The sequence below is a fragment of the Strongylocentrotus purpuratus genome, unplaced genomic scaffold (genome assembly GCF_000002235.5).
Source record: "Strongylocentrotus purpuratus isolate Spur 01 unplaced genomic scaffold, Spur_5.0 spur5_scaffold_1, whole genome shotgun sequence".
NCBI classification, from domain to species: domain Eukaryota; kingdom Metazoa; phylum Echinodermata; class Echinoidea; order Camarodonta; family Strongylocentrotidae; genus Strongylocentrotus; species Strongylocentrotus purpuratus.
Genome location: NW_022145594.1, coordinates 42,994,065 through 43,004,273, shown reverse-complemented (window position 1 = coordinate 43,004,273; position 10,209 = coordinate 42,994,065). Strand labels below are relative to the sequence as shown.

General features: G+C 38.3%; 1 long non-coding RNA gene across 1 annotated transcript; it reads right to left on the bottom strand.

Annotated features, from left to right (window-relative positions):
* Nucleotides 1–856: 856 nt before the first annotated feature.
* On the bottom strand, nucleotides 857–5,250 carry LOC115921141. Its single transcript, XR_004062772.1, has 4 exons — nucleotides 5,081–5,250; nucleotides 2,111–2,187; nucleotides 1,528–1,671; nucleotides 857–993 (listed from the first exon to the last, which is right to left on the bottom strand). It is a non-coding gene; the product is annotated as an uncharacterized LOC115921141 (long non-coding RNA).
* Between the last annotated feature and the right edge of the window lie 4,959 nt (nucleotides 5,251–10,209).

The following is a 10,209-nucleotide window of genomic DNA, read 5'->3' as shown; positions in this document are numbered from 1 at the left end:
CACTGGAAATTTGTAATTGGTTTGCCAGCCCCCCCCCCCAAAAAAAAAAAACACACTCAAAACACAACAGTGGTACCAGGGTTTTTGTTAGGAGGCCCATGTACTGTATAATTTTTATTCTTAAGAATAGTTTTCTCTTTTTTATTAATTTGACATTGGCATACCGTAAATTTCACCAGGAACCTCCCCCCCCCCCCCCCCCTTCCCCACATTAACAATCGACACTGCCATTACTTCTACCAACAGTAATGCTATAATTCAAAATTTCACTTTCTAAATCCTTCTAATATAAACATATAATCATATTTGTACAGAGGATAAGATAAGAGGATAGCAAGCCCCCCCCCCCCCCCCCCCCCCCCCCCCCCTGTTTTCTTTAGTTGGGAAGCATCGAAACATGATTCTATGAAAGCTACCAGTTTGGATACGAAAGGCAATGAGGATTAGCAGATTCCATATTTAATGCATTTAGAGTGTTGTCTTTCAAACCTTCTTACATACAATACTTGAAGTAGCAATAATTTCATAATCTACAAAACTTTCCATACAGAAGTCCATAGAGGTAAATGAATTTTAACATGTATAATTATAATCAAAATATCATTGATTAATTCAATCTTTGATATAGACTGATAGACCTTTATCAATCAAATTTGAAGGAGAATCTTTCTGCCCAGTCCTCAGTTTCATCCTATAAGATGGTAGTTGACATTGTTAGAATTTTAATGTTTATTCGTTGAGGATTAGTTATCTTTAATTATTTGAAAGTCGACAAGATGATAAACTTCATTAGCTTTATTGAATGTAGTATTCTACAAACATATAATACAAATAACAAATAAATATCATTTAAATATTCCAGTTTAAACCCATCTCTATTGTCCTCTTTCATTATATGAGGGTGGCATCTTTAAGACGTAGTCTCGTGTAGATATCTTCTGCATCCATCACTAAAGTTGTAGCCTAGTTTTCAGAAAAAAATATAACCCAAGTCTGATGAATGGAAAAATGAAATAAGATATAAAAAAATCAACAATGACTAATAACATACACCCTGATACCTGCTCAGAAAAAGGAAGGACTGAAATTCACTTGGGGTTCTAGTGGGCAAACCTAAAATATTTTTTGTACAAGACTAGTTTAAATACTGACCACATCTTAAATTATTACTGATGATCCCATTAAGACGATAGGCCTGCTGGAGCTCGGATCAGACAAGGTATGAAATAAGTAATACAATGTAATACAACTCGTGCTCATACCGGTAATTGAATAATACTCGGTTAAGTATGGGACATAAAATGACCAAACAACTTTGACCAGCGAATGTACTGGAAATAATGCTACTGAAACATACGTAATGTAGACTTATATTTCATCTATATTGACATTTAATTTTTAATCTAAATTACAATTGTGATATTAAGTCAATTATTCTTTTACAAGTCAACTGACAATGAAAAATATCTGTTTCAGATCTATAATTGTCTCCATGACATTTGTTCCACAAAAATTTATTGGGGGTACCTTCATGTATATTAGCACACTTGCTCGTATGAAGTGTAGTAGGCCCGCATCTCTAGATATGATCCCGTCAACATCTGTTCTTTGTTCCTCTCCTGAGTTTGCAAACCAGAATGCCTTCATCATCCACTGTAGAGAGGCATCATCCTACATGAGAGAAAACAAAGTAGGTACATGTACTTCAATTAAAAACTGATACTGATGGATACATATCAACCATAATACATCCTATAAACAGACTTTTATCAATCTTATTTTGTGTTCTTCTTCATCTTCATTGCTCAAGAAGTGAAAGGACCCCTTACAAAAAAAAAATGAGGGGTCCTGTGTATACCCTACATGTAGTGCTTACAATGTGCATTTGATATGGCTCTTCTAAACACAGGACCTCCTGTAAATAAGGACAAATTTTCCTTTGTAAACATAGAAAGAAAAGACATCAATATTTGTATACTAGGTGCAGAACTAGAATAAAATATACCCTCCACTATATATGCTTGCAATGTCAACTTAGTTCCATTTCCTTTTGAGTGAAGTAATAGGTGGTCGTTTAATATGTGTGTGCTAAATAACCTGATAACTGTACCTGCATGGGACTTTCTGCTTCATCTTGCAAATATAAGAGATGTTGTAATGTCCTCCTTCCAGCTCTTCAGTTTCAATCTTTTGGAACAAAAAGAAGAAGAAAATCAATACGACAATCAAGGCATCCCTTTCTCCTTAACAAAATAAAATAGATCTAGCATAATTCAAATTAATAGATATTTTTATGTCATGGTTGGCCTTAATTTTAATATGGTGTGGAAATCAACATTCCTATTTAATGAAACACAGTACAAAGTAAAACTAAATGGAAGATTTAACTTGTGCATCAAACAGTGGTTTCTATGGCCTATGAACACGAAGCAGTACTAAGTAGAATTAGTTTATTATAACAAGAAGAGGTGGACTACATACCATATAAGCAGAGGCGGCGCTCCGAGAGGGGGGGGGGCAGAGTGCCCTCCCATTTTGTCAAGTACCCTAAAAGTGCCCCTTTTTGCATAGGAAAAGTGCCCCTTTTTACATAGGAAAGTGCCCCTTTTACTCTGACAAGTGCCCCTATTAAGTTTTTAAAGTGCCCCTTCCCCTTTTAATAACTACCCCTTTTAACTTGGATAAGCGCACCTTATATCTTCACATGTGCTCCCTTTCATTTTTAATAAGTGCCCCTTTTTCTTATAAGTGCCCCTATTTAAAAATAGGCCCTTTCCCTTCTCATAAATGCCCCTTTTCATCTATGAAAATAGTTCCTTTTCATTCTCTTAAGTGCCCCTTTTCATCTCTTGTAAATGACCCTATTCACTTCTGAGAGATACCTGTTTTACTTTGACAAGCACCCCTTCCCCTCCTAGTCAGTACTCTTTTCATCTCTTATAAATGCCCCTTTTATTTTGACACGTCCTCCTTTTCCTTCCTATATAATGCCTCTTTTCCTTATAAGCACCCTTACCCCTTTTCATAATTACCGGTACCACTTTTCGTCTTTGATAAGTGCCCCGTTTATTTAAACATGTGCCACTTTTTCTTTTTAATAAGAGCCACTTCCCCTTCTCATTACCCTTTTAACAATGATATGTACCCTATTTCCTTTCTTATAAAGAACCTATCCCTTTTTCATAAATGCCCCTTTTCACTGCTTATAAATGCCCCCTATCAAAATCTGATGGGTGCCTCTTTTCCGTCGACAAATGCCCATGTTCTTATCATCCCTGGTGCATGCCTCTTTGTTTAGGTGTAAGAAGTGCCCCATTTTCACCTCTGATAATTAGCCTTTGTACTTTGACACATGCTTCTTTTCTTTTCTGATAAGTGTCTTAACCTTTTCGATAAGTGTCCCCTTTTCCTCTCATCATTAAACGTGTCCCTAATTTCAAGCGACTAAAAGCAATTTCCCACAAAGCTCGCTCGCTACGCTTGCCCATAGTTATAGACGTTATAATTATGTAACTTATCACAGATCTATTCAGTCTTCCGTTATGAGATTGTGCTTATATAACCCCATCAGGATTGGGTTTTCCTCTTTATAAGATGTAATTTTTCGCACTGCAAGCCAAAAGCTGCAAAGTATGATACTTAAGCAATATCTTAAATGCTGTATTAAGAGAAACAAATATTGAAATCATCCCTGATAATGTAATCACAAAATAGGGGTATATACCAAAGTAAAAAAAATGGTATATTTTCCCTCTGAAGGTGCCCTTTTCTCAAGAAAGTGCCCTTTTTGTTGGTGCCCCCCCCCCCCACTTTGGAAGTTGCTCCGCCCAAAGGCTCCGCCGCATCTGCGTATAAGTAAACATAATTGTCGACTGCCCTAGGGGTCTTCTCTTATACAACGTCCAACAAAAATAGATTTATCAAATGAACTGCACACTTTGGAGAAGAAAAAATCTTTAATATAGGTCTAGATCTAGAAAAGTTATGACAACTTGACAAGCACACTGGACACACACAACATCTGAACATTAAATAAATGAATCCTAGGTCTAATTTGTTTGTTTTTGAATATTTTTATTAATAAGTTCCAGGTTTACGTCTAAATGAAATATGGTTTGGAGCTGTTTGATTATCCATGGTCACAAACAATTTTGGTCTAAAAGTTGACACGCACCAATGATGCAACTGAGCAAACGGAAAGCACTTAGTCTTAGTACTACTAGATCTAGTATAGCCAACAGAGTCGACATCTACTAAAGATATAAAAAAAGAATTAACCCTCTTGGATTATTAAAGAAATCATACTTCATAGATTATTTTAAGGTGTAACGTTAAATCTAGATTTAAATTCAATGGATGATTGGTGAATTAGATTCACGATGAAGATCAAATTTGGAATAAAACCTGATCAGAAAGTTTTATCTTGATGCAGATGAGCACCGAAATTCCCCAACGTGGGCCTGCCGGAACCCCGGGGCTCTAAAGGGTGACATGAAGGCAAACCGCAGTCAAACTACTTCACGACGATGAAAATCAAAGTGCAATTTCAAGAGAAATATTTTCCTAGCCTTTTCCCCACAAATCTGTTGAGAACAGTCTCAAAATGTAAAGAAATTACAGTAGATCACGAATTACAGCTTTTTCAAATTAATGACTAAATTCTCTTAATCTACTGATATTTCAATCAATTCTCGCTACCCTAAATAGGTACGAAAATCTCGAAATTCGCGAGACGAGGTAATTTTCACTCTCTCGGGTCGTCACTACAACTTCCGGTATAGAGTCCCATCCCGCTGGCGCTAGCGCCTGTGTTCGCTGTGCAGAGTTTTCACGCACGCTAAAATCGATGCCAATCAGTGTAATTGGTACAGATTATAATATGTAATGGAAAGCTTCGGGCAGAATTAGTGACTTTAGCACAAAAGGCCGTTAAACTCTACCGTGAAAGAGAGGGTTGTGATCACGAACGCCTGCACAGGAAGCTGTAATGTCGAAAAGCTATCCCATAATGCAATGCGGATTTCAGGATTTTCCCCGGATCTCGGCAGAATCGCTATTTGGGGTAGCGAGAATTACTCACCCATATGCATTCTCCGTGAACTAAATCTTCTCACTTTGTGCGAGTATAGCGCGCGTCGTGCATTCCCACCTCGATATGAATATTTAAGAGAATCGAGACTTTCCCCGACCCTGCCTAATGAATATTCATGATAAAACAGGAATCCGGCCTCGCCGTGGTACGAAAAAATAAGACGCGGCCGGCCGCGCGTTTCCGTTTTACACCCTGCCCTAGGCTTTTCTCCAATAAAATTTTACAAACCGACTGGTATTCGGAGTCTAGTCGTCCACATCTTGCCTCGGCGCTCTGCACACCACCAGAACTCTGAAAACGTCACGTAGCGCTAGCTAACTCTCTTTACTAGTTGATCTTCCTAGTCGTATCATTTATTTTTATCCATTAATACGCAATACTCTAAGAGCGTGAGGATGCGTGATCAGCTCGCAAAATTTAGCCCAGCGATAACAAAACAATAATATATCGGGAAAACCGTCTTGAACAAGAAGACCCTCGCATCCCCAATTGAAATTGTACATAAGCTTTGGCTTCGCTATTCTTGACGTCGATATAAACAAACTTAGACTTCGGATACAGCATGTTTCGTGTAATTTCTTGACGAAAAGCCTAGGGCAGGGTGTAAAACGGAAACGCGCTGGCCGGCCTGGGCGAGGTTCGGTATAGGTATAGCATACCCGTTGCAATGTAAGCTAGCTAGCTGCAGTCAGACGCCCCCCAGTTATGGCGTCACCTTATGAGGGCGCACTTCCACCAGAAGTCGCCCGAATCGGTGTATACTCGACTCGACTCGATTCAGACTCACCATGCTCACTGATGACGTCATACGTGCAACGCGCGCGCCATTTTTGTTTGTGTGTGCGTCATTTAATTACCCCGTTTTAATTATTCACGTATGAATTTTTTTTTCCCAAAACCCCTTACTTAAGACGTCAGCCAATCAAAATCAGTGACTCAAAACAAAATATGAATATGCATAGTATACTAAACATACCTCAAAGATTTATAAAAATGTAAAACCTACTTACATAAATATAATTTAATTTTTCCTTTAGGTAATTTTCTATACCCTTAGAAATGCATAATTATTACAAAATTACGGTTAAAATATAAGGTTTTTAGTTTGATTGTCAAAATAAATAAAAATGAGTTTTTTAAGCTTAGCTGTGAATTCCTTTAAGTGAACGAGGATTTGCTAAATCGAAATATTTGTCTACATTTCTACTTTGGTAGCCTCTAATCGGGCACATCTACAAGGAGGTCAATGAATATGCATATCAGTGACGTCGTGTCAATTCATGAATATTGATGTTCTTGACTGCGCGCGTACGATCGTACGTACGTACGTACAGAATTGGGGTCATGTACAATGAAGGTAATACGTGCAACACAGTGGTTCAGCCAGATCAGGGCAAAATCTTACCATTATACAGTTGTATTGTCCGTGATTATGAGGTAGAAGTGTTTGAGTGTTAAGTAACTTTAATTAGTGTGGATTTTGATACATTTTTAATACAGTTTATACAAAATTGGCGATTCTTTTGATCGTTTTTTAACTCCAAAAAACACGTGACCAACTCGGTCGTCGGCTAAACCACCTCCCTGTAGATGTGCCCGCCTACCTCTACATGTGCCCGATCGAGATAGGGATCGAGTTAGTGTAATAAAATAGTATTCTATATTCAATATCCGAGAGATAACGGATGTAACATTAAAGCTCTCTTATATATGAGTTTACAACTATCAATTCAACATCTTTGCATTGATTTTCTTTGAGGTATAACGTGTTTAACGTTGTCAATACATCACCTCCCTGTAGATGTGCCCGCCTATACCGCTACATGTGCCCGATCGAGATAGGGGATATGTAGTAAGGCATACAACTTAGTGTTGTATATTGAATTTCCGACATGTCATGAATATAATAAAGCTTCCTAAGATACAAATGAGTTTCATAAATATCAATTTATCTTCTTTTCATTGATTTTCGTTGGATTTTACGTGTTTTAAGTTATAACATTCACCTCCCTGTAGATGTGCCCGCCTCCCGCTACATGTGCCCGAGATAGGGGTAGGGGTATCATGAATTATAATAAAGCTTCCTTAGATACAATTGAGTTTCACAAATATCAATTTATCTTCTTTTCATGGATTTTCTTTGGATTCTACGTGTTTTACGTTGTCAAACAACCACCTCCCTGTAGATGTGCCCGCCTCCCGCTACATGTGCCCGAGATAGGGGAAATGTCGGTATACTAGCATACAACTAGTGTTGTATATTGAATTTCCGTCATGTCATGGATATAATAAAGCTTCCTAAGATACAAATGAGTTTCATAAATATCAATTTATCTTCTTTTCATTGATTTTCGTTGGATTTTACGTGTTTTAAGTTATCATAACATACACCTCCCTGTAGATGTGTCCGCCCCCGCCTACCGCTACATGTGCCCGAGATAGGGGAAATGTAGTGAGGCATGAATTTCCTTCATGTCAAGGATATAATAAAACTTCCTAAGATAAATTGAGTTTCACAAATATCAATTTATCTTCTTTTCATGGATTTTCTTTGGGTTATACGTGTTTTACATTGTCAAACAACCACCTCCCTGTAGATGTGCCCGCCTCCCGCTACATGTGCCCGAGATAGGGGAAATGTCGGTATAGCATACAACTAGTGTTGTATATTGAATTTCTGTCATGTCATGGATATAATAAAGCTTCCTAAGATACAATTGAGTTTCACAAATATCAATTTATCTTCTTTTCATGAATTTTCTTTGGATTATACGTGTTTTACGTTGTCAAACAACCACCTCCCTGTAGATGTGCCCGCCTCCCGCTACATGTGCCCGATATAGGGGGAGTTTAGAAAATAGGCATACAACTACTGTTGTAAATTGAATTTCCGACATGAATGTAAAGTATGTCATTTCACCATTATTTTGTAAACAACCGTTATGGAATTAGAAATAAATCACGTTTGAATTTTATTTCCCCAACTGAGCCCCCCCCCCCCCCCCCCTATCTAGCTAGATCTACACCTTGTTGGAATTGCAATTCTGATATCCCATACCTTTCTTCATTCTCTTTTTTTTCTTCTTTCCCTTTCTCTCCTCTTTCCATTTCCCTTCCCTTCCTTCCCTCTCTCTTTTAGGTTTGATGGGGGTGGGGGCAAGGTCATTTTGACCCCCACCCCGCTCCACACATTGTTGGCGGGATTAACCGCAACTGATCTCCCCTTCTTTTCTCCCTTTTCTTTTCTTCTTCCTCTTTTTTGTTCCCTTTTAGCTCTCCTCTTTTCCTTTTCATTCCTTCTCTCTTTTTTTAGCGGGGACGGAGGGGGGGGGGGGGGCAAGGCCCGCTCGGCCCTCCCTGAATCCGCGCCTGGTAACACTTACCTTTTAACTTTGTTTAACAGTGTAGAGACCTGTATTTAAAATCAGTATCCTTTAATAATTACTCAGTATACTTTTGAGTAATTTATTTGTTTGATAATGATTCATTTGACGGACTACTTTCTTTGAGTATGTTAATGTTTTCTGTAAGATAATTTGTTTGTGTAAATATATATAACAGTGTTTCAAGAACGAAACAGTGCATACGAGCAGGGGCGTCTCCAAAGAGGGGGTGTGGGTGTGCGACACCCCCCCCCCCCCCCCCACCTGTCAGGATATTGTCGGTAAAATTGCGCTGCCGTCGGGAAAAAAGAGATAAGGGGGAGGGGAAGAAAGAGAGGGAAAGAAAAGAAAAGAAAAGAAAAAAGAAAAGGAAAAGAAAGGAAAGAAAGGAAAAGAAAGGGAAAGAGGGAAAAGAAAGGAAAGAGAAAAAGAGGGAGGAGAGGAAAGAAAGGAAAAGAAAGAAAAAAAAAAGGAAAAAGGAAGAAGAAAACAAAAAGAGAAAAAGGAAACAAGGGGAGGTAAGAGCCTGATAGAGGAGGGGTTGGAGTAAACGAGAGAGGGGGTTGTTGGGTGGAGTTGTCTCGTCGAGGGAGCAAGAAAGACACGCGGGGTTGGGCCGGACCACGAGCCTACTTACTGTCCGGAGAGGGGTGAGAGGTGGGGGGGGGGGGCACTTCAGAATTGTGATTTGTTTGAGACTTTGGGGGATAGGGGGCTTGAACACTTTCGGACCTTGACGGTTTTCGCGTCATGTATCGTACAAAGAGATAATGCAATCCAAATACGAATCAAACATTTATTGTCTTTTTTGTTGGGTTGAGGGTGATGGTGATGGGTAAGGAGGTCTGATAAGGTATTTTTAGTGCAACACAAAAAAAAATGCCGTGAGAAATTTGTCTTCGTTTTTATTTTGGGGTGGGATATCTAGCCCTCGTAGCAACAAGGGGGCCTGATATAATGATAAACACAGAACAAACACATGAAAAATACGGAATGTAAACATAAATTTGAATGCAGGTTCAATAAAAAATAAACATTGATTAATTAATTAGAGACATGGTAAATTCAAAGCAAACACAGAAAATACATGTAATAGTTATTCGAGTCGATACATGCTTAAAGGTTCACACACGAAATATAGATAATTAATTAATTTCAATAACCAAACCATAATAAGAAGAAAGAAAATACAACAAATGGAACAAATAGAACGAAAATTAAGGCTGATGTAAGTTGTCATGAAACAAGATAGATAATTACAGAACAAACACATCATAATATACATATCACCTGTCAATTCAACATACACATTGAGAACAGGAATATATTGTTGTGTTTTTTGTTTTGTTTTTGTGAAAAAGCATTATATATTGTCATCCCATGCTCACTGTCTCCCACGAGTTTGAAATAGTGTCTTATTGTCGGGGTCATCTCGTAGGAGAGGTTGGTAATCATAAAGCAGGGCATGTGAGTTAAAGTCTCACCTCCCTGCATAAAGCATATATATATATATATCGTCTTACTGTCACGTTCTAAATCTGTCTTTTTTTTCCTTGTTCCTGGTCGAGGTGGTTTCCTTGTAAAATATATCGTCTTGTCACCAAAGATTAGCCAATCAGTTGAGGGGGGGGGGGAATATTTCACACAAGGAGGACAAATTACGATAGGATTACGTGTGTGTTATGTTTCCCTTTTTTTGTCACCACTGGAGCGGGGGAAATATTATATTAGCTA